Raw genomic sequence first — 25,597 nt, forward strand, 5'->3', positions numbered from 1 at the left:
TTTTGAGTTCGAATTTCTGCGTGTTCAGAGAAAATCATAATCACAATATTTAGACTTCGAATGAGTTTCTGTAAAGTCTGAGAAAAAAACCCACAATTTTCACCTTTAAGTGAGTTGATGTAAGTTGAGAGAAAAACTTTGTAATGTTCAGCTTTAGGGTGTGAGTTTCAGTGAGTGCAAATAACATCTTCAGAATCTTCATAAAAATAATTGATGCGTGATAATTAAGCTGAATTCTGTGCAACACACACGACTTCATTATATGTTTCAGAAAATGTTTTGCTAATATGCTCTCTTTGATGATAGTTTAATTGTTCTAAAACCTGTTTTCACATTATAGAGCATAATAAAGATGTATAAGATAATGTAAAAATACATGGAAATATTCCGATCTAGTGATCAGTCATCCAAAAATTACTTTGTTAAACACCACTCTGATTCCACGCGAAAGTACTCTGAAGTTGATATAAGAAAAAATATGCTGGAGTTCCTCATTGGCAATATCTTTGTAGTCTTTGGTAATTAGGTCTTCCAACAGTCTGTTGGAATCCCCATGGGCACGGATTGTGCTCCGTTGTTAGCTAACCTGTTTTATCTTCTAATTAAGCAGAGTTTATTCAAAAGCTTATACATGAGAAGGAAAAATGTTGTGCTTTGGCCTTCAACTCGACATTTGGATATATCGACGACGTTTTATCTATTAACAATAATCATTTTCATTGATGTCGATTCAATATTTCCCTGTGAACTCGAAACAAAAGACACCTCAGAGTTGTCCATTCCTCCCTTGCCCCCATTAATCTTTCGACATTATTAGAAACTCGACTTTATTAGGGGGAGGAATGTAGTGCAGTCAAAATGGATTGATCAATGTGACCAAATAGAAATTTCATAAAGCACCAGACTAAATATTAACTTGAGCTTCATGTTTCATTTCCCTCCCTTTACACACTGATATAGGACCCCACCACACAGCAAAACTCTTAAAATTCTAATCCAGTCTCTCGTTAGTAGTGAGCGTTCTGATATACTGTAGAATCATTTAATATCGTGGGGGCCAATTTTCCTGGTTTGCTGAATTTTTACGGGTTCGTGGGGGCGTAATTTCGTGGATTTATATATTTGTAAGAAAGAAAACTCTGGAATATTGGATATATATTACATTTTTACAACAAAGTGTTGATCGTGTCTCATCTGACATCTGAAGTGAACAAACTGTCACATGCTTTTGTATTATGTGGACAAACTATAGTCTCACAGTTCTCTAAATGATTATATTTCAGCATAAGAAAGGGGCCTCCATGGCCGAGTGGTTAGAGAATCGCGTTCAAAATCACACGACCCCTCACCTCTGGTTCGCGCCGGTAAGTGAGAAAGTTTTCCAGTTTACTTTCGGAAGGTCGGTGGTCTCTTTCCAGGTACATTGTATCTGGGTTCTCTCTTCCACCAAGAAATCTGAAATCTTCCTGATCTAAATGTATACATGTTTACCTGATCAGGATATGGGGCTCACGGCGGGTGTGACCGGTCAACAGGGGATGCTTACTCCTCCTAGGCACCTGATCCCACCTCTGGTGTGTCCAGGGGTCCGTGTTTATTCAACTATCTATTTTGTATTGCTTGTAGGAGTTATGAGATTAATCACTGTTCGTTATCTTCACCTTGCATTGCTAAATATAGAATATCACACTCTAATGTTGATCTCGGACCTGGGATTGGCCCCGAGAGTTGATATCGGCCCGAGCCCGTAGAGTGTGATGTTGTTTATATCATATACCTAAATCACAACAAGTTGATAAACATTTTTTTTTAAAATTGGGGGGGGGGGGGGGGTATTGACCCAAACATAAATACATGGTATACTGTACAACGATATTTGACTATTTTATTCCTTCAGTGAGTTTACTTTAATGGTTATGTTTCCAGTACTATTGGCATTATGAAACATGCTAAAGTCTGGGTTTTGTAGCTTTATTCCACTGCTGGTCACTATAATTGGATGATTAATCATGGACATCCCCTCATGTGGTCTAGAATTTGAACGTTTCTGAACTGCTTGGCTGAGAAACTCGTCATATCTATCGCTGTGCTGTTCATGTACATGTATATACTATTAAGCAGTTCCCAGGGGCTTGCTAATGAATATTAAAATTGGAAATAAATGAATTATTTTTATTTCTTTTTTCGGATTTACCAAACATAATGTTTTCATTATTTTCATATAATTTGTAAGAGTTGTAGAACTTTGTTTACGTGGCGTCATCGTATGAACGGGAATGTTTACAGATCTGATGCTGCTATTTATTTGCTTAGGGAATGTTACCTTATACTGAAGTAAGTTTTTTTTTTACCGTTTCCCATCTGTTTAGCATCTATAAGTCGTTGAAAAACGTCGGAAGATATTGGTTCTGCTTTTCTCGTTTTATTGCCAAGTCCTCTGCATTTTAGATTTCAGAAATCGTTTTAATTTTCTACATCAAAATTACCGTAAATTAACATTTTGATCTCCATTAGGACCGGGAATTTCTAATAATGCTTTAGTATCACCCTCCATAATCCTCCTACTGTTTTCTGTCTCCTAGAACGGTGATTGTTTTTAAATGAAGTTAAACGTGTTATTGTTCTAAATAAACAATTGTTACTTGGGTTACCCCCCCCCCCCCCCCCCTTTGCTTAGATACTCGCTACAATTTAGCGCTGTTTTTGAAAACGTTTTTATTTAATTTTTCTGCTTAAGGTAACTCCATACTCGCAGTTTTATCTGATACAAGTTTAAATTGTGTATTTATTTCCATTCATTAGAGTTAAAACTAACAAATTATCAAATAAAATACATAGGTCATCACACTTTTTAAGATGTGAGACGTACATAATCAGAATCATATATCACCGTCAGAAAATTGCAATTTTCATTAAACAGCATTATCAAAATCTCATAAAAACTGGCTATGACGATATAGTAGTATTCATAACAATTTCATGAAACTGTATCTTCACAAAAATATACAAAATGTATGTAAAAAATAAGGGAAATCATTGCATAATAGACTTGATAAAGAAATCAATAGAAACAGAGTTATTGCCTTTGGATTCAATATTTTGAAACGTATCATTGATTATTCATCTATAACTTAGACTTTTGAAATATTTTTTTTAAACAAGATTTTTTACAACAACTATAGGAAAAGACTCCAACAAAATTTATGTTCCTATCATGCATAAATGTAAATAAATCATTGATTTTGCAAAATCTGATGACATCACAGGAGGGTGGAATTACTTTAAATTAAATTTTGTCGTGGAAGAAAGTATTATATTTGAAAAAAAATTTGTCTAACATCATTTTTTCATGTAGTTATGTTAGATTTCAAAAGATTAAAGAAGAAATAGCTATTTGAAATTTGAGGGCGAGACAGCCCCTTGACAACGGGCCGAAACAGAGATATCTCGGCCCTTAGGGCGAGACAGCCCTACCTACTTGCAGCTGTCTCACCCTAGCCAAGATAGGTGTATCAGGGCTGATACACTACTAGGTATATGATATAGTGGATTACACAGAAATTGCTCTTATGTGTCCATTGTTTAGACAGTGTGCATAAAATAAACAGCCAAGGCATTTCATTATTCGATATGTCTTGAAATGAAAAGGGTTTAGAGTTTTATGCTCTAAAGAATTTTCCATACAATTTCAGTCTTTGTGTCATAAAGCAAGATTTCTAATATGAGAAACCGCTGCGGTGGCCGAGAGGTTAGAGCGTTCGCCCCACATGCGGAAGGCCGGGGTTCGAATCCCGGCCTCGACAGACCTAAGTCGTTACAACAGGTAATGACAGTTCCATCACCAAACGCTCGGCATCAGGTGTGAATGTCACGGGTCCTCGGAGATGGCCTTAAAAACGGATGACCCGTGTCATAGTAGGTGTGGCACGCTAAAGAACCCTCACTGCTCAATGGCCGTAAGCGCTGAGCAGAGGTCTAAATTTGAAGTCCTTCACCGGTCTTGGTGACGTCTCCATATGAGTGAAAATTTCTCGAGCGAGACGTTAAGCAAGCTACAATCAATCAATCCTGTATGAGAATGAATTTTAACTAACCTTGGGCCATTGTGGACAACTCTTTATTGAACTGAATTTTATATACCGCAGCAGTGTTGATGACAAGTGACGTGTGTTGACTCAGAAAATACAAAAATGTTATTTTATCACTTAATATCATTGCCTATATTATTATTGGAATAACTAAGGGATCACGGCTGTTGCGACCGATCAACAGGGAGTGCTTACTCCTCCTAGGCACGTGATCTGGTGTGTCCAGGGGTCTGTGTTTGCCCAAATATCTATTAGGTATTGCTTATAAGAATTATAAGATTGATATCTGTTTGTTATATTGGCCTTTCACAATGAATGACAAGGTTCCAATTTATGCGATTAATCAGGAATCGGACGACAAAAGTAGTGATATGTATCAATTCAATATACAAGCATCTTGATGTATCAATTCAATGAAAGGCGAAAATAACGAACAGTGATCAATGTCATAACTCCTATAAGCAATACAAAATAGAGAGTTGGGGAAAGACGGACCCCTCGACACACCAGGGGTGGGATCAGGTGCCTAGGAGTAGTAAGCATCCCCTGTTGATCGGTCGCACCCGCCAAACATCTTCATGTTATGTAAATGTTCAAATTAGGTCTTCCCTGAGTCTTTGGATGGTCATGACGCGGAATATATGCAGGTGATAATAAGTATGGAAAGTTGACGACGGAGGAGCTGAAATCATCCCGTTTATCATACAGTTTGAGTTGTTAGTTTACCGTTAATATTCATTTTCAATAAAATATCTCAATATGAGGCAGATGTGAAGGAATATGAATTGTTACGAAATCCTAGCACAGAATATAATTATGCACATGTAGGGTAGATTAGGCAATATCAAAAGAGTCTTGAATGGTGCACATAGCTATCATTAAAGAGAAGTGACCCAAAATTGAATATTATTTTCTTTATTCATTTGACGACGTGGTTGTGAATCAGTCGATGAATTTTTGCTTATCTGGGATCGTCAGCTGTTTGGTTTCTGAAAGATTCGGACGATTTCTTATCTATGTTGTAATTGTCATTTTTATCTCGTCTGTATGCATATATATAACACATACAAGTTGTCCTTTCCATATTTCATACACTGCATACGTCTTACGATTTTGAAAGCTTGTATCATAGGTAAGAAATTAATTTCATCGGGATGTCCTTTCTCCAAAAGCTTCGGTTTTCACATGCAGAACTATTTGCCAATATAATGTAGGTATTCGATTACACGTGATTATAAGGTTGTGATGAATACGGGATTTTTCTACCCGTCAGACTTGAGTGAAGGTTCAGTTATTTAGAATTGTTGTTACATTTCCTACATCAGGGGCACAATGAATACTACCTATATGCTTATTTGTGAAATAAAAGATACTATTATCAATTTTGATTTAGAGGTCATCCAGTTTTGATAAATTTAAAGGTTTGCTTAAGGCGCGCGGTTCTTGAATGGTAAATGACGACTATATAACTATAGAGGAAATCCATATGATGAAAGTGACATTTTTTCCCCATTCCATGGTGTGGTTTTAGCTTTCTGTATGTTGAAAAAAGACCAACAAGGTTGCTCATTATAATTATCAATGAAAATAAAAATGTTCTTCAGGACAGCGTTTGTAAAGAGTAGATTTGTACTTGCGTACTATGATAACGATTTACATACTGATCAAAACATAGCATTCACGGTGGGTGTAGTCGGTCGACAGGGGTTGCTTACTCCTCCTAGGCACCTGAACCCACCTTTGGTGTGTCCAGGGATCCGTGTTTACCCAACTATCTATTCTGTATTGCCTATAGGAGTAATGAGATTGGTTACTGTTCGTTATATTCACCTTTCATACGGATGTATATGTAATTGTTGTTATAAAATTTAGAAATTCATTTCAAAATTAAGGATTATCTCCCTCATGCATAGCTCTTATCCTTAGACGAATTTGACTCCTCCTTTTTTTGGCACACTGTTTTTGCCTATAATAGCTCTAAAACTTCATTGTTATTTCGGATTTCAAACATTTCGGTTGAGCATCACTGAAGAGACATGCTGGTTTTGGCTATAATAGCTCTATGACGTCATTGTTATGTCGGATTTCAAACATTTCGGTTGAGCATCACTGAAGAGATATTATTTGTCGAAATGCGCATCTGGTGCAGCAAACATGGTACCGTATACGTTTTACATACAGATGATTAATCATGGATGAACAAGTTCTTGATTACCATAGAGTTACTAATGGCACAAATACATGTATGTATTTATGCTCGGAAAAAGAAAATTATTTTATTGTATTAGCCATTTATTTCACATTATGGTTTACAGCGTAGTGCCATAAATGAGTCAACTTTCAAGCTTTACGCTACATATTTCATTGAAACATATCCTTTGTTTGAACAGGCATTCTAATCTCATTTTTGCTCATTTTTAAAAAAAAGAAATCTAAAACATTTGTTACAAAACATCTAGGTATGAAATCTATTCATGATTTTTTATTTTCTTTTTACCAATAATTGCAGAAATATGATTAATGAAACTTTAATATCAACTTTTCTAAGCATTTCATTTCCATATATATTCCTTTGTAAGAGTGAAACGAAAACATTCTTACAGTAACATGATATGTGCATGGCTGTTTAGAAAAAATAAAGATACTGATATTCTACACTGAAGACATTTCTCCTATTAATGATGTAAAAGTTCCTATAAATTGAATATTTATACGTTTATGAAAATGTGGTTGCTTTGAATGAATTATGTAGTAAAACAAGTGGAAGTTGACTCCTTTATCATACTACGCTGTAGCCTTACATCGGTTTTTACATATAGCCGCTCGGATGTGCGAATAAGAGTCTATCATGAAGAATTCACCACAAGAAAACACGAATCCCGTAATCATCGCAGAATATAACATTTTTAAAACTCAGTGCACTATTTGATTGACCATATATCACTGGTGCTTGCGTCCTTGCACTGGCTTCCAGTTGATTCCCGTGTTGAATACAAGATTTTACTACACACATACAAGGCACTAAACGGATTCCCACCAGCCTATATCAGCAACCTCATCACTGTGTACGAACCAAAACGATCTCTGCGTTCATGCAATTCAAGATTGCTAGAAAAACCACGCGTTCGTTCAAAGACCTATGGAGATCGAAGGTTTGATGTAACAGCTGCCACACTATGGAACAGTTTACCGATAGACATCCGTTTGTGTGGCGCTGTCAAAAGTTTTAAGACAAACCTCAAAACATATCTTTGTAGGAAATCTTATAACCATATTTTGTAATATATTCTTTTTTGTTAAAGTAAAGGCTGGTTTGTCGCATGAACTCGTAATGTTTAAATTGTTTTATTATATTTGGATGTTATATTTTATGCTCTGATTAATCTTATCATGTTTTACATTTTACATTGTTAAAGCGCTTAGAGTAATTACAAATTATATAATGCGCTATATAAATGCCTCACATTATTATTATTAGTACATTCATATGTCGATTTGATATATCCCTGTGAGCTCGAAATAAAGGACACCACAGAGTCGTCCACTTCTGCTTCATACTTAGATATTTTATTGAAAGTAGACATTAACGGCAAACTGACAACTCAACTACTGTATATGACAAACGGGATGATTTCAGCTTCTCCATCGTCAACTTCCCATATTTATGTAGCAATATTCCATTATCACCTGCATATGGTGTTTATATATCTCAACTGATTCGATATGCAAGAGCTTGTTCTGGGTATAGTCAGTTTTTAAATCGAGGTAAGCTACTGACAAACAAGTTGATGGTACAGGGATTTCAACAGTCTCGATTGAAGTCAGCATTTCGCAAATTCTATGGTCGTTATAACGATCTAGTTCGTCAATACAACCTCGCATTGGGTCAAATGCTGTCTGACGTGTTTCATACCGATTGTTAAGCCGTTCTTGGCACACTGATTTTGACTGCGGATAACTCCGTTTACCTGATCAGGATATGGGGCTCACGGCGGCTGTGACCGGTCAACAGGGGATGCTTACTCCCAGGGGTCCGTGTTTGCCGAACTATCTATTTTGTATTGCTTGTAGGAGTTATGAGATTGATCACTGTTCGTTATCTTCACCTTACATGTATGTAACCTGTAGTAGACGTTAGTAGATAGTTTATACACTGTAGCTTAGACTAAATAACATAAAATGGGAGGGCGGATGACGTCATGAGGTCACTGACAACCCGTGCTGCGTATCCCATCAATGTCACGTGACGTATGATTTATCTGTGTTGTCTCCAGAAGTCCCTGTTTGTTGTCTTCTTTGTTTTGTCTTTATGGGATCACTGTTGTATTCATTTTTTTCATTACCATTCAAGGCATATTTATTCAAGATTTAATAAATAGAAAAAAAAGTAAAGAGATAAATAAAATATAATTTAAAAAAAGAAATCAAAAAAAAAAAAAAAAAATCAAAAAAATTACCACAGTAACCGTAATTTGGAATTAATAATTCCCGTTTTATACATGAAAAAAATTAAGATGGTAACTGAGTTTTTTCTGGAATTGAACCTTTGTTTGAGTAAATTAAGGTTTTAGTTTGTGTTGTATATTTCTTTATAAAGGTTTCCTGATCTTCCTGACAAACGTGGCTGTGGCGGGTAAGTGGGAAATTATTACATATTTGAATCCATAACGATTACACCCATCAATTTTGATGTATGAATCATTGATACACCATTGCTCCATTTATGTATTGTGTATGAGCTGATGATTATCATGTTCTCGAGTAAATGAATATAAAAAAGAAAACTTAAACAAAACAAATCAAGAACAACAAAACAGAAAATAGAAAAGAAGCACAGAACATTTACCCCTAAACAGCGAAGTTTACATCGATTTTACGCAGGATTGTATACAGGGTTAATTTCTGTCCCCCCACACTTACTGATGACTTTGCCTCGTCCCAAATTCGACCATACGAAGTTGTATTAAAAGACAGGAGATGCTTAGCTTACTCCTCCTAGGCACCTGATCCCACCCCTGGTGTGTCCAGTGGTCCGTGTTTGCCCAACTATCTATTTCGTATTGCTTATAGGAGTTATGAGATTGATCGCTGTTCGTTATCTTCGCCTGTCACTAGAGAGAATTTGTATGTCCAGTCCTAGATTCGTCCTATGACAACGAGGGCGAAAGGGACAAAAATGAAGCGAGGCGAATATTTCCCTTCATACAATATTTATAAAGTAATTAGCCGAGCTGCAACGAAGTTGAACTCGGCTATTGATTTGGTATTGCGGGCGGGCAGGCGTGTGTGTGTGTGTGGGGGGGGGGGGGGGGGGGGGGCGTCAACAATTGGTGTTCGGATGATAACTCGAAAAGTTTACAATCTAATCAAATGAAGCTTTAATATATATTGTTGGGTACCAGGTAAGGACGACCCCTATTGATTTTGAAGAAAAATGGTCGAAGGTCAAAGTCACAGTGACGGAAAATAGAATGAAAATTTCAGGAAAATTTGGTTTCCGGATGATAACTCCGACAGTTTAAATTCGAATCAAATGAAACTTTGATATATTGTTGGGTACCAGGTAAGAAAGACCCCTATTGATTTTGGAGAAAAAAGGTCAAAGTTCAAGGTCACAGTGACCGAATATACAAAGAGAATTTCAGAAATATTTGGTTTCCGGATGATAACTCAGAAAGTTTAAATCCGAATCACATGATACTTGACGATATTGTTATGCACCAGGTAGGGCAGACCCCTATTGACTTTGGAGAAAATAGGTCAAAGGTCAAGGTCACAGTGACCGAAAATAGATTTAAAATTCCAAAAGGATTTTGGTTTCCGGAGGATAACTCGAAATTTTTTAATTTGAATCAAATAAAACTTCGATATATTGTTGGATACCAGCAAAGAAAGGCCCCTATTGATTTTGGAGAACAAAGGTCAAGGTCACAGTGACCGAATATAGATTGAAAATTTCAAACAAATATGGTTTCTGGACAGTAACTCGAAAAATTTAAAACTGAAATTAGTTCTTCACAATTATAAATATACCGCGTCATTCCTGGCTTTACAATGTATCCCATGCAACTCGGCTCATACACCCCTGGGTGCATATACTGATTTTTTTTTTTTTACATATTCATTGCTCACACTTGAATGTGAGATGAAATTTATACTTCCGTTGACAAATTTTCATGGTGTAGCATGGTGGTTTTATTCTTTTGTGAAGTATTGTGCGAATTGTGCTTATCATTTGTAATGCAATGCATGGTTTTAGATATATATTTAATCAAATATGCAAAATTTTACATGCAACATTACATATGAGTTATGAGATTGATCACTGTTCGTTATCTTCACCTTTCATGGTTGAACTTTGGAATAGTACTGAATTTTACGAAAACACAATTGAACGGCAATATTTGGAAACTGTAAATTACAAAATATTTTAAGCAATGAACTTTGGCAGTCTCAGCTAAACATATCCACAGACAATATAAATCAGCTCAGTCATTCCAACACTTTTTTCTTGAATGCCGAACTGACGAAAATTTCAATTATGAATATTCATTAAGAGACATGTCAGAGGCAACGGAATGAAGACCTATTCAGCATATGGATGATTTTGTCTGAAATGATTTTCCTTTGTCTCCGGAACTTATATCTTCTATATTAAGCGTATTTTCTTTCCCAGAGGCATTGTACTGTCTGTCATGTACAAACGGCGTATCCCCACGACATTGCCATGTTGTCCGAAAATGTGGCGACGGAGAGGTGAGTACTGAAATATAAGTTATATAAATATCATGTGGAATCTGTTAAATTCTTGTAAATATATGTGGAATCTGTTAAATTCCTGTAAATATAATGTGGAATTTGTTAAAATCTTGAAAATTTTATATGAAATCCATTAAAATCTTCAAGTATTGTTTGAAATCCATTAAATTCATGTAAATCTTACGTGGAATCCATTAAAAATTTTCAGTTTTATCTAGAATCCATTAAATTCTTAAATTTTTTATGTGCAATCCATTAAAATTTTTAAATATTATCTGGAATCCATCAAAATATGGCCTTCATGGCCGAGTGGTTAGAGCATCGCGCTCAAAATCACACGGCCTCTCACCTCTGCCGGCGCGGGTTCGAATTCCGCTCGCGCCGGTAAATGAGAAAGTTTCCCAGTTTACTTTCGGAAGGTCGGTGGTCTCTTCCAAGGTACACTGTATCTGGGTTCTCTCTTCCACGAATAAAAACTGGGCGCCACCATATAACTGAAAAATTATTGAATGCAAGGTGAAGATAACGAACAGTGATCAATCTCATAACTCCCACAAGCAATACAAAATAGATAATTGGGCAAACACGGACCCCTGGACACACCAGAGGTGGGATCAGGTGCCTAGGAGGAGTAAGCATCCCCTGTTGACCGGTCACACCCGCTGTGAGCCCTATATCCTGATCAGGTAAACGGAGTTATCCGCAGTCAAAATCAGTGTGCCAAGAACGGCTTGACAATCGGTATGAAACACGTCAGACAGCATTTGACCCAATGCGAGGTTGTATTGTCGAACTAGATCGTTATAACGACCATAGAATTTGTGAAATGCTGACTTCAATCGAGGCTGTTGAAATCCCTGTACCATCAACTTGTTTGTCAGTAGCTTACCTCAATTTAAAAACTGACTATACCCAGAATGTGTCGAAAAACATAAAAAATCAATATCAAGTTTATTTACCCTGTCTTTTCCTGTAGAAACGGAAATAAGCGCAATCAAAAACTTGTACGCACTCGTTCGAATTAATTATGCATTCCGGAAAAACATTTAGGGATTGATTCTATTGGACAGAACAGCCAATTTATAACAGTATATTTTGTCGTCTGTGAATTTAGCTCGGCTGTAAACAAGCATTGAACACTATAGTTTGTAAACCTATCTATACCTATTGTAAATTGATAATTTGTAATTGATATGAAATACTTTATTTTCAATAACTGGAATTAAATTGTTCAATCTTTGAATTGTTTTGTGATTAATTTATGCTGAGTTTATTGAGGGTTTAACAATGGCTTATGGATATTTTGTACGAAATAATAAAATTGTGATGGTTTATGAATATTGACTCTGAAATTGTTATGGCATATGAATATTTATTATGACATTATGGAATTGTAATGGTTTAGGAACATATACTATATATACTATGGCTTATGGATGCTTTTTATGGCTTATGAATATTTCCTATGGCTAATGAATACTTATTATGGCTTATGAATATTTAATACAGCTTATGAATATTTATTATGGCTTATGAATATTTACAGGTTTGTTTTACGGAAAGTCATAAGTCTGAAAATGGAGTTGTGGTCTTTGACACCGGATGTGCTAGTTCCCAGGTACGATGTTTCATTCATTGTCTGAATCATTTGTTGTTTATATTGGTATGTTGTAATCCATGTGAAATCAACAAACTTCAGTTCTTATTAAAAACAGGATTATTGCTTGATGTGGATCATTGTTACATGGACAAGTTAATGAACCAGCTTTTTCTAAAACAAATGATTTTTTTTCTTTAGAATTATCATTTCTACTGACATTTATTGAATGGTATTGTATTTTAACCTTAATTCTCAAATACACCTTTTAATTCCCAACTACGCATGGAAAACGTAATACAGCTGTTTATTCCCCTGTACATATGAAATTTGATAATATGATAATTATTTGGTTCCACTGACACATTCATGTTCAGTGTATATTGTAAAACTGAGAAACTGTCAAATGTTTGACATTTCATGTTCAGTGTATTTTGTAAAACTGAGAAACTGTCAAATGTTTGACATTTTAAATACGCATCAACTGAGAAAACTGAGCACTAATTCTTGAAAGTTCCTTGAAGTATTCTTGCGTAAAAGCGAGATGTTGCTATCATATAGCTTGGTAGAGGGGTATTAAACGGTGTACGTAGATACTGTATTGTATAGAGGGGTATTAAACAGTGTACGTAGATACTGTATTGTAATATGTAATGCTAAATCTATTGAAATTACAATGCACTTCTAGACCTGTCGAGCGAAACGTGGTCCCCACCAGTTGAAGAGTCTTAACGGCGTGGATCCTCACTATCATCATAGTCTGTGTCAGGAGTGTTGCTCATCTAATCTCTGAAACACACAGGGCTGTGGACAGCAAGGTAAGACAGGTGTATTGTAACAGGAAGGTAAGACAGGTGTATTGTAACAGGAAGGTAAGACAGGTGTATTGTAGCGGGAAGGTGAGACAGCTGTATTGTAACAGCAAGGTGAAACAGGTGTATTGTAACGGGAAGGTGAGACAGGTGTATTGTAACAGGAAGGTAAGACCGGTGTATTGTAACAACAAGGTAAGACAGGTGTATTGTAACAGGAAGGTAAGACAGGTGTATTGTAACAGGAAGGTAAGACAGGTGTATTGTAACAGGAAGGTGAGGGAGGTGTATTGTAACAGCAAGGTGAGACAGCTGTATTTTAACAGGAAGGTGAGACAGCTGTATTGTAACAGGAAGTTGAGACAGCTGTATTGTAACGGGAAGGTAAGACAGGTGTATTCTATCAGGAAGGTAAGACCGGTGTATTGTAACAGGAGGGTGAGGGAGGTGTATTGTAACCGCAAGGTAAGACAGCTGTATTGTAACAGGAAGGTAAGACAGCTGTATTGTAACAGGAAGGTGAGACAGGTGTATTGTAACAGGAAGATGAGACAGGTGTATTGTAACAGGAAGGTGAGGGAGGTGTATTGTAACAGCAAAGTGAGGGAGGTGTATTGTAACAGCAAAGTGAGACCCCTGCATTACTAATCAGGTGATCTAATTATTGAGTTTTCTTGGCCGATGTTCATGGTTTGGCTCGACCGGGAATCAAAACATTGCTTATTCTGAACTGATACTTATTTCCCTATGAAAGGAAAATAAGATAATTGTTACTGTTTCTAATGAAGTTTGGTTATAACGAACTATTGTTTGCTGGCCTTGGAGGTTTGATATAACCATGTTTTACTGTATAAGGAAGTTTCATTATAACGAACTATTCTTCGCTGACCCTGGAGGTTTACTATAACCTTGTTTTACTGTATAATAAAGTTCGGTTATAATGAACTGTTTTTCGCTGGCCCTGGAGGTTTGCTATAACCTGTTTTACTGTATAATGAAGTTTGGTTATGCCACACTGTTTTTGCTGGTCGTGGGGGTTCACTATAACCGTGTTTTTAATTAAGATTCATAGTGAAAATTTCAAAGATGTTCCCCATTACTCCTGTGTCAAGACATATCTTAAAGCTTTTATCAAAGCCCCATTAGAACTTTAAATTCCGTCAGTTTTATTGAAGTTCACTGGATCAGGTAGCCACACTTCACTGTAGACTCTCTCAATAGTATTGTTATAATCTAAAACTACGAATCGATATCAAATATTTCCTTTTTAATTTAAGGTTATCCTTTGTCACGGGGACCCGTGTGTTTTGATTGTCGCCAGGTTGCAGATGCCAGACTTTGTGACCAAATCCGAGTCTGTGAACCAAACCAGGTAGGATTACCCGTCGAGACACATACATTTTATGTGGACATGACGAAAAACGTATCGGCCTTACATTTTGTTTGCTTTCATACCATATGTGTGGTCCAGGGCCCAGATTCACAAAACTTTCGTAAAATTTATCATAAGATACAGCAGGTGTGACCTCTCCACAGGGCATCCTTATTTTTCTTAGCCACCTGTTCCCAGTTCTGGTTTGTCAGGGGTAGGTGTTTGCCCAACTCTCCATTTTGCATTCCTTAAAAGAGTTATGATATCGATGTTTTATCTTTTAACTTTCTCAATCTCCATCAGCACATAGAACACTATATATTGGATAATATCAGAGTACTTGTCCATTCCTTGAAATGTACGACGATATTGATCTGCTAAGAATCCAGTTCAACTCAACTGGACACACCAAAGGTGGGATCAGGTGTCTAGGGGGAAGTAAGCATCCCCTGTCGACTGGTTACACCCGCCGTGAGCCCTATATCCTGATCAGATAAACGGAGTTATCCATAGTCAAAATCAGTGTGCCAAGAACGGCCTAACAATCGGTATGAAACACGTCAGACAGCATTTGACTCAATGATAGGTTGTATTAACGAACTAGAACGTTATAACGACCATAGAATTTGCGAAATGCTGACTTTCATCGAAACTGTTGCAGCTCCTGTACCATCAACTTGTTTGTCAGTAGATTGCCTCGATTTAAAAATTGACAATAAGGAGAGCGAGCTCTTACGTAGCGAATCAGTTGAGAGCTATAAACACCATATGCAGATGATAATGGAATAAAATGCCCCCCCCCCCCTCTCTCTCTCTCTCTCTCTCTCTCTCTCTCTCTCTCTCTCTCTCTCGGCACCTGGTCCCACCTCTGGTGTGTCCAGGGGTCTGTGTTTCCCCAACTCTCTATTTTGTATTGCTTATAAAAGTTATGAGATTGTCTAATATAATAATGACAAATCATAATATAAGCTACCACAATGTTTAGTTCCATAATTTGATTTTTAGAATTCAATTACCTGTCGTGAACTTTTATTGATTTAACACTTAAGAAAATAAAATTCGTGCGTACGACAGATCTGAATCTAAGTAATCGTGCAAATGGCCCCAGAACTGTACATATATATCTTCAGATGAATTATATATCTATATCAAATGTTTCAATATTGCACGTGGTATGATCGTCGATTTTCATGTTCATTAGACACTGTGTACTATAATAGTGTTTTTATTTTACATGGTACTAATATACTTCGTCATTTTCTCTAGGCTTGCTACATACAGGAAGACCAAGAATTCGGAGACAACTTGTATACATCAAGTTGTATAAATCAGCACGTAAGTAAGAGATGCCCGTATAAACCTTATAGATGTGGCATCGCTCTCAGACAACATACATACCAATATAGCACTAAACACGTAAGGCAGGTGCCCGTATAAACCTTCTAAATGTGACATCACTCTCAGGCAACATACGAGGGCGAGTCAGTAAATAACCAGCCTAACTTATTTCCGGTTGAGATCCTCCTCTTCTTTTTCAATGTAATTGCCCTCTAGTATGATGCACCTACAGTGTTCAAGTGCCATCAGCCCAGAACTGAAAAAGTCAGGGTCCTTTCCATTGACCCACTCCTTAACAGCTGTCACAACTTCTTCGTCAGACCGAAAATGACGTCCACGGGTATCATTTTTTAAGTTTTAAGTTTCAGACAACATACATACATATCTAACCATAAACAGGTAAGTAACAGTACAGACATTATAAATGTGACATCAATATCAGGCATCATACATACCAATATAGCAATAAACAGTAGCAGGTGCCCCTTTCAACACTTATAAATATGATGCCACTAGCAGACAATACACATATTTATATCCATGTAACAACAAACATGTGAGGAACAGGTACAGGTATAAACATCAAACTACCCGACATATACCTATCTATTTTCTGTACAACCTAATAATAACTAGAATCGGTTTCACTGGGGTGCTCTGCACAACACACTTACCGTTATTTTTATTTTTTTTTTACAATTCCATCGTGTTTAATCTGATTATGTTTTGCGTATATTAAGTCTTGAGTGTGTCTCGTTTTCTGTTTATCGTAAACATTGAAACATTGAAGTTTTATTAAGACTACTACTACTGATTATAACGCTAATGATAACAATAACAACAATGATAATACCATATTTATATAACACCCTTTTCATACACTATGTACGCTCAAAGGTGCCTATAATAATAAAAAGAAGCGGGTACCTTTAGAAAGTCCACACCTAATTGTATTTATGATGTGATTAGAAAATGTTGTATTGCTACATGCAATATCATTTTATGGAAAAAAGCATCTTTGTTCAAATCACTGTGATGTTTTTGTGTTGTTGATTTGAAATTATCAAAGGGCGATAACTGTATATTTTTGTTATCCATCTTGTCACTTTAGGGTAATAATTGAAGTTATATTTTGAATAGTTATGTCCCTTTAATTAGAATACCGTATTGCATTTCGATTGAATCTTTTTTACTCGGAATAGCGTATCACATGTTCACTCATTTCCTATTTTCATTTTAGGCTTGTTCCTCTAACCTTGACATCTTTGGAAGGCGATATCTCGGCAGCTGTTCAAAGTGCTGCTTACCGGATCTGTGTAATAGTCAATGTAAGAATCCAACCTACTGTCGTAGTGGCCAAAGTTCTGAACATTTAGATAAATGTCTGTATCGGGACTGTTTACATATATAGGGCTTATGGTGGGTGTGACTTTTCCCCCAGCATATACTATCCCCTGTATAAAGTCAGTTTAGAGTTTCTCCCAGGGCGGAAAAGTGTACATGCTGAAAACTTTGAATTGCATATAGTAAATACAATATGCTTCCCAAAAGACTTTAACTATCATTAGGATTTTTCGCAGAAAGTCGACCAGAAGATATGGAATCAAAATGTCTGAAAAGTGAAATAAATACACTGTATAAATAAAAATAATTTAATTTTCCCGTTTATTTAAATTCGATATTGTAAATAAAAAAACATTGACTCCTTCCCAATTACACTATTTCAAATGTTCGATACTAGTGAATAACGGCAAAGACTTGAAATGTCTGAATCAATGTTGATATACCATTACACGATTTGAATAATTTTCTTTTTAAAAAAATCATACAATGATGATTGTGATACACAAGACCCTGCTCAAAATAAAAAAAAAAAGAATTCCTTGGTCAAGATAAGCAAGAGAATTCTAGTAATAGAACTGGAAACGGATACATAGCTAAAATGTGAGAAGGGGAAAAAAGGCGTATTGTCATTTAGGGGGAAATTCTATAATGGGACGGTTTTTCCTAGGGGGAAATTGGGTCCGGGTTAATTCTTCCTAGGGGGAATTTCTATGCCAGGCCCATCTTACCGGGGGGATGTCTATCCCCGGCCCGTTTTTCTGGGGGTGGGATTCTATGCTACAACAACGGGTCCACAAAATGCACAATATGGCTGCGACCCAAAATGTTCCGTATGTGTTTTCTAACAAAAGAAAAGCGGAATTGATAGATTTCAAACTGTCCAGGGGTCCGTGTTAGCCCAACTCTCTATTTGTATTGCTTATAGGAATTATGAGATTGATCACTGTTCGTTATCTTCACCTTTCATAAAAAGCCTGGCAAGGGCGTATTATCTAGATTAGCTGTGAATATATCGACGCATTGGGAAATAAAAACAATTTGAATTCTATTCATTAGATTACTTTACGTTAAAACTTTACCTAACTTCCATAGCACAAAAAAAAATTGTGGAATTTTGTATTACAATGTCCTAGTGATTTTGAAAGAAGGATACTATTCAAAGGTTTTATTTCACATCATAAACGTAATGAATAGTATTAAATTTCGTAAGTCCTATAGATAATACAAAATATAAAGTTGGGCAAACACGGATCCCTGGATATACCAGAGATGGGATTATGTGCCTAGAAGGAGTAAGCATCCCTTGTCGATCGGTCACATCCATCGTGAGCCCTATGTCTTGATCAGGTGAATGAAGTAATTCCTTGAACTTGTTAAAGTAGGAGAGACAACGCAAGACGAACGACGACGGACGTTGACTAATTACAAGTTACTAAGGTCACAAATACGCCCATGCATCTAAAAGCCTGAATTTTTATTTATGGTCATCTCGATACCGGGAAGTCGGGAACGAATTTTACATATGACGTTAAAGACGGAGTTTTCATATCAATACAGGTATTGGCAGGATAAAAACCCTCACTGCTAAGTGTGAAAATTCATCTCCACATAAATGAAAAATGTTCGATAATAAGATAGACACACAAACAAACGGTTATATTTAGGAATAAACTACCACGATATTTTAACACACGAAAGAGAATTCTATGCTATTTCATTTAAGAATATTCACAAAAACTGGAGTAGGCATGAGATGAAATATGAATATTGTGATAAACTACAATTAGCGTCAGTACTCCGTATAACAATAGAAATGTAAGATACACCTTATTGATTTAGTATGGTGTTGATAATCCTGATATTGACATGCAATGATATTTTATTTCCAAAATATATAACATACAAAATTGGTACCGTATAACTTTTACATTATGACCCCTGGGTTGAGGCCTCTGCTGGTGGACTGATAGTCCCCGAGGGTCTCTACAGCCCAGTAGCTAAGTACTTCGTTACTAGCTTGAAAATACGGATGTATTTTTAATTGCTGTTATAAAATTTAGAAATTCATTTCAAAATTAAGGATTATCTCCCTCACGCATAGCTCTTATCCTTAGACGAATTTGACTCCACCTTTTTGGCACACTGTTTTTCCCTATAATAGCTCTAAAACTTCATTGTTATTTCGAAACATTTCGGTTGAGCATCACTGAAGAGACATTATTTGTCGAAATGCGCATCTGGTGCATCAAAATTGGTACCGTATAACTTTTACATACATGAATTATCGCATATTTTGTTTATCAATTGAGTCATAGATGCATGATCACTGTTCGTTATCTTCACCTTGCATGTAAAATATCCAGATACAGCCAGACCCTTAAAGGGATTTCTATAGGTCTGATGATCAGAGACTGACTTTAATCATGTATCTTGATTTTAATACGGATAACTCCGTCCCTGTTTACCCAATTCTCTTATTTTGTATTGAGTGTGGGAGTTATGAGCTTGATCACTTCGTTATCTTCACCTTTCATATGATATACATAAAGTTTTAATCAAATCTGTTCATTAGTGTTAAAGATATCCTCTTGACAAATGAAGTCTAAGAACAAACAGACGGACGGACAGACGGAGAAGGTCATTCCAGTATTCCCCCAAACTTCGTTTGCGAGGGTACATGTATAACTAAAAGCATTGTGATGTAGAACAGAAATGCCTCTATCAAAATTGTAATTTCATGATCCCTGGAGCAGATGTCCTCACTCCAGGGCAGGGCCAACATTGGTATATATAGTACTTGTACATATGTGTAGAACACTTAAATAATATATTCTTTAAGGTTACTGATACTTAATTGAAACTAAATATACATTCAAAGTGAGTAGGTACACTGTAGTCGTTTTTTCATGATCCCTGGAAACAAGGGTTTTAGTCCCAGGTTTTGGTAAAAGTTATGATAATCATTATTGCTTTTATCGTTTGAAACACATCTTTAAGATTGCTGAGATGGTATAATAGCTAAATGCATTATTTGGTAAAACAGAAAAGGATATACGAAAATTGTCTATCTAGGACGAGTTCAAATTAGTCATATTTTGTTATTGTTACATACATTATTAGTATTTCTCCAGTATGGGAACTTTCGGGGATATGTGAGTTTTAAGAACACATCTTGTTTTATACTGCTGCTGAATATCATAATTTACTTAGGTATTCTGAACAATATCTTTTTTCTAGATTTCATAGCTCTTTGGAATAGTGATACATGTATTTTTAGCTCTTCTGAGCCAAAGGCTCAAAGAGCTAATGCTATGGCCATTTGTGCGGTGTGCGGTGTGCGTAAACGTTTTAGAAAAAGGGCTATAACTCAAGAACCCCTTGGCCAATTCTTTTCAAATTTGTTACAGGGTATCATTGGCCCAAGGGCTTTCATACATACGAAATAGAGGGATGTGACCCTTTAACAAGGGGAGATAATCAGGAAAATACAAACAAAAGTAGTGGTTTCTAAAAAATCTTCTTCTCAAGAACCACAGGGCAGATTATCACCAAACTTACACATAAGGATGAGGATATGTTGTAGATTAAAAATTGTTCAAGGCATTACCCTGGGGCAAAGGGCGTGGTCTCAAGGTCACTTCAAAGTTGACCTAAATTTAAAAAAAATTTAAATTCCTTAAATCTTAGATATTTTAGTCATTATAAGGACTAGGATCATCAAATTTTGACAGTTGATGCATCTTAGGACGTTGTGTCAAGTTGTCTCAAAAGTAGGTCACGGTGACCTACTTTTTGAATTTTGCAGGTATTTATTTTAAAATTAATTTTGATGCATATCTTGGACACTTTGAAGCCTATGATCATCAAAACTTGTCAGTTGGTGGATCATGGGACCTTGAAATGCGTCAACTGAAAAATAGGTCACCGTGACCTACTTTCTGAATTTTATGGCTTATCATTTATAGATATATTTTAAGTTGTTATTTCAAATACCGAGAGGTTTAGAATCATCAAATCTTGTAAGTTGATGCATCTTGAGGCCTTGAAACATATTTATAAAAAAGTAGGTCACAGTGACCTACTTTTTGAATTTTGCAGATATTCAAATTTCACATTTTCAATTTTATATGCATATTTTGGGCACTGTAAAACCTAGGATCATCAAACTTTGTCAGTTGATGCATCTTTAGTCTTCGGTTTGTGTCGACCAAAAAGTAGGTCATCGTGACCTACTTTTGGTATTTGACAGCTAAATTACTATATTTCAGACACTATTTGACCTACAATCATCAAACTTTGACAGTTGATGCATCTTGAGTCTTAGGAGTGTGTCGACCAAAAGTAGGTCACCTTGACCTACTTTTGGAATTTGACGGCTATATTTATATATTTCAGATACTATTTGACCTACAGTCATCAAACTTTGTCAGTTGATGGGTCTTGCATGTTCGAAGGGTTTCGACCAAAAAGTAGGTCACCTTGACCTACTTTTGGAATTGGACGGCTATATTTATATAATTCAGATACTATTTGACCTAGTCATCAAACTTTGTCAGTTGTTGGGTCTTGCATGTTTGAAGGGTGTTGACGAAAAAGTAGGTCACCTTGACCTACTTTTGGAATTCGACGGCTATATTTATATATTTCAGATACTATTTGACCTACAGTCATCAAACTTTGTCAGTTGATGGGTCTTGCATGTTCGGAGTTCGCTGACCAAAAAGTAGGTCACCATGACCTACGATTGGAATTTGACAGCTATATTTCAATATTTAGATACTAATTGGCTTAAAATCATCAAACTTTGTCAGTTGATATTTCTTGGGTTCTCAAAATGTGTAAACCAAAAAGTAGGTCACATTGACCTACTTTTTTTTGAATTCTTAGGATTTAACTAAAGATTTAGAATACTAAGAGGCTAAGAATAGAAATGGTGGGGTTGTACAATTTATCAGAAGAGCGATTCTAGGCCCTTGGGCCTCTTGTTAAATACATGATCACTCCGTTTACTTGATCAAGATATAGGGCTCACGGTGGGTGTGGCTAGTCGACAGGGGATTTACTCCTCCTAGGCACCTGATCCCACCTCTGGTATATCCAGTGGTCCGTGTTTGCCCAACTCTCTATTTTGTATTACTTATAGGAGTTATGAGATGATCACTGTTCATCATCTTCACCTTTTCATGTAAAACGCAGGAGACTGGTAAAGCCTGAGGGCCTCAATTTTTTATTCAGAAAACCGTAAAAAAATTCCTACTCATGACACGTTCAATTTCAGGCAGCGATGTCACATCTCCCTCGTCTTCAACCACGATGACAACGACAACAGCGACGACAACTACCCAGGAACCGCATTCAACAGGTAAATGTCACATATCACGTTGTAGCCGCAGCACTTCAGCCCCAAGGCTAAAATGCGATGTCTGCAGAAAAAGTTGTGCTTTGAAATTAATTGTTCTTATAAGAAATAGATCTTACATGGTCTCACATATCTCATTTTTTCTCTTAAAAAATCTATCGTTCTGTAATGGGAAGCTTACTGAGGAATTTAAAGCATAAACACTATAACACAAATTGGAATTAAGAAAATTACTTTTAAATCTCTTTTTGATATATTTATTTTTATTCACTACAGGTAGTAGAGGCAGAGAATTCCTTGTTTTATTCATGAGAAATATCCAGAGGGCTTCAGGATCCTTAACAATTTACATAGCAACGGACAATAAAACCTCGGTCAATATATCAAGTTCCCCTCATCTAAGCATTAAAGCATCAGTGGACAACATTGGCTTTATTACATCTGAATCGAAATTTACTCTTCCTTTTGATCTTACGTGTGAATATCTTAAAGTAGAACCAAAGGCGGTCATAATACAGACCTCCGAACTATCGACAGTCACTATTTTTGATACCTTTGTTCCTGAATCTTCTGACGGGACGCTTGTTATTCCAACATACAAACTGTCTAATCAGTATCTAATTTCTACGACACAACCTATAACCACAAAGAAAGACTATTACAGTCAGTTTGCCATTGGAGCCCTCATTGACAGAACAGACATAAAAATAAAATTCAAAATGGCTAACAATTCTAGAATCACATTACAAGGCAGGGCGTATAGTGACGGTGATGTTTTCTCCATAACGTTGAACAGATTCGAAACTTTCCAGGTCAACCATACTACAGATCTTAGCGGGACTTTTATAACATCTACAGAACCTATAGCAGTGTTCTCCGGAAACCGATGCAATAGGTTATCTCGTGTTGCGTGCAGTCACATGGTAACTCAGCTACCCCCAACGACAGGACTGGATCACCAGTTCATTGTGCCCCCGTTTTTCCATAATTCAAAAACTTTAATTCAGGTGGTAACCCCAACTCACAACACAGTCAACATCACTATTGGGGGCAGGGTATCATCGTGGATTTTGAATGAGAGAGATTACAAAAATATGGAATCAAACGAAACAGCAGCTATAGAATCACACAAGCCCGTTTTAGTTACTGGCTTTTTTTCTAGTCCTTATGTTGATCCTTACATGCCAATTATTCCCGGCGTACATCAGTATGTTGATTTCTACAAGATCACAGTACCATCTGGATATACGGAAAACTTCCTATGCATAATAATTCCAGCTGTCTCCATAGATGACCTTCAGATAAATGGGCTCTCTAGAAATCATTATAACACTGTTTATCAGAGCTCTGTGTATTTAGATAAAGCGTTCGACGTCCGTGTCTTTCAAGTTAAAAATACTGGTGAAACATTTGTTTTATCAACAACTGATAAATCAAAATTCGGACTGATTGTTTATGGTCATCGGAATGATGACGGATACGGATTCTCTGGAAACCTCGTTTTACCCTAAATCATAAGAATATATTTATATTGTACATACAATTTGATGTTTACAGTTTGACGTTATGTACATTTTACCTACAATTTGAAGTACATATTTTATCACTATGTAAACTCTCACGGATGTGAAACATCGATAAATAAACACGCGTTTAGTAAAATTTCATTTTCATTGGAGTATGATGCATATAAGCTTTCTGTTCAATCTTCATGTAATGTTAATTCAGATGAGAAGTCGGGGCTGGATTTACGTGTTTTTTTTTTTATATCGAAGGGGCGTATACCATACCGAGAGGTTTACGTATATATGTAGTAGAGCATCCTTACCCGTCTGGAATGATAAAATGTTTAATTTATATTACTACATGTGTTCAGTGTTTTTTTAATTTTACGATAAATAATATCAGCTTGATATGTGCAATAAATACACAAACAGGTTTCCATAGTTGGTATTGAACAACTTTTAATATTTGAGTATTTCCCTTATGGCCAGCTATAGTTTAGGTTGGCTACGGATTGTTTTTCATGGTTCATCGGTTCGTTTCTTAATTATTGGTCACATGACAGTTCTTGGTCAGTGTAAGATTCAGTTTGAATTTAGAAATTGAATTGGGAAGTTGTGTCATACTTTAGTTGAAAACTTTGGACATTTGGACTTACAGACTACAATCTACTAATCAGAAATACACCAGATCTACACATTACTATAGATCCATCCGGATTCTAATACCACATATTTGAATCTTTTGGATGATATTTATCGGATAACATTTGGATGATCTGTGAAAGATGTTATTCTGAGCGATTGTGATAAATAAACCTTGTGACCGGTATACTTGTTTGAGTTATCACCCGGTAACATATATGTAATTTTAATTTGCTTTCAAGAAGTTTTCAATTATATCAAGACATTAACAACTGCCGGTGAAGAATCTACGGTAGCCGGTGTCAGGGAATAGAAGTAACATTAATTTATATGACACCGCCACGTAAAATATGGACATTACCATCTAAATTAACTGGCCGCTCTTCAGTAAATCTGGCGGCTGTCATTTAAGGTATTCCATGTATAATGAAAGGATAATGAACAATTTTGAAGGATCTAGATCAACATAAAAGTTTATTGTTAAATAACGATGAAAGGGAAGCAGATGAAATTCACATGACTGGTAAATGATTAGAAGCTGACCTTTTCGCACTTAAGACTTTTTGGAAAAGTTGTCTGCCCTTTGTAAAAATAAGAAAAATTTAATTTTCTAAAAATGTGAGGTCAATGATTAATTTTATTTCATATTTTCATAAAAAGAAAGAGTATGTAACTTTCTACCAAGAGATTATTATGAAAATATAATTTGTTTTTAAAATATTGTAATAAATCATGGTTTTCCCATATACTTCAATGTTAAATTTTAGGTGAAATAAATCAA

The 25,597-nt window shown here is 36.1% G+C and overlaps 1 protein-coding gene and 1 pseudogene across 1 annotated transcript in view; both read left to right on the forward strand.

The window, feature by feature from the left end:
* The first annotated feature begins 352 nt into the window (after positions 1–352).
* LOC125663471 (uncharacterized) lies at positions 353–25,025 on the forward strand (annotated as a pseudogene).
* Positions 5,145–25,597, forward strand: part of LOC125682753 (IgGFc-binding protein-like) — an 82,918-nt gene continuing 62,465 nt past the window's right edge. The window contains exon 1 of the mRNA XM_056146682.1: positions 5,145–5,220. The gene's annotated coding sequence lies outside the window, so the exon portion shown is untranslated. The remainder of the gene's footprint in view (positions 5,221–25,597) is intronic.

The sequence above is a fragment of the Ostrea edulis genome, chromosome 8 (genome assembly GCF_947568905.1).
Source record: "Ostrea edulis chromosome 8, xbOstEdul1.1, whole genome shotgun sequence".
NCBI lineage: Eukaryota > Metazoa > Mollusca > Bivalvia > Ostreida > Ostreidae > Ostrea > Ostrea edulis.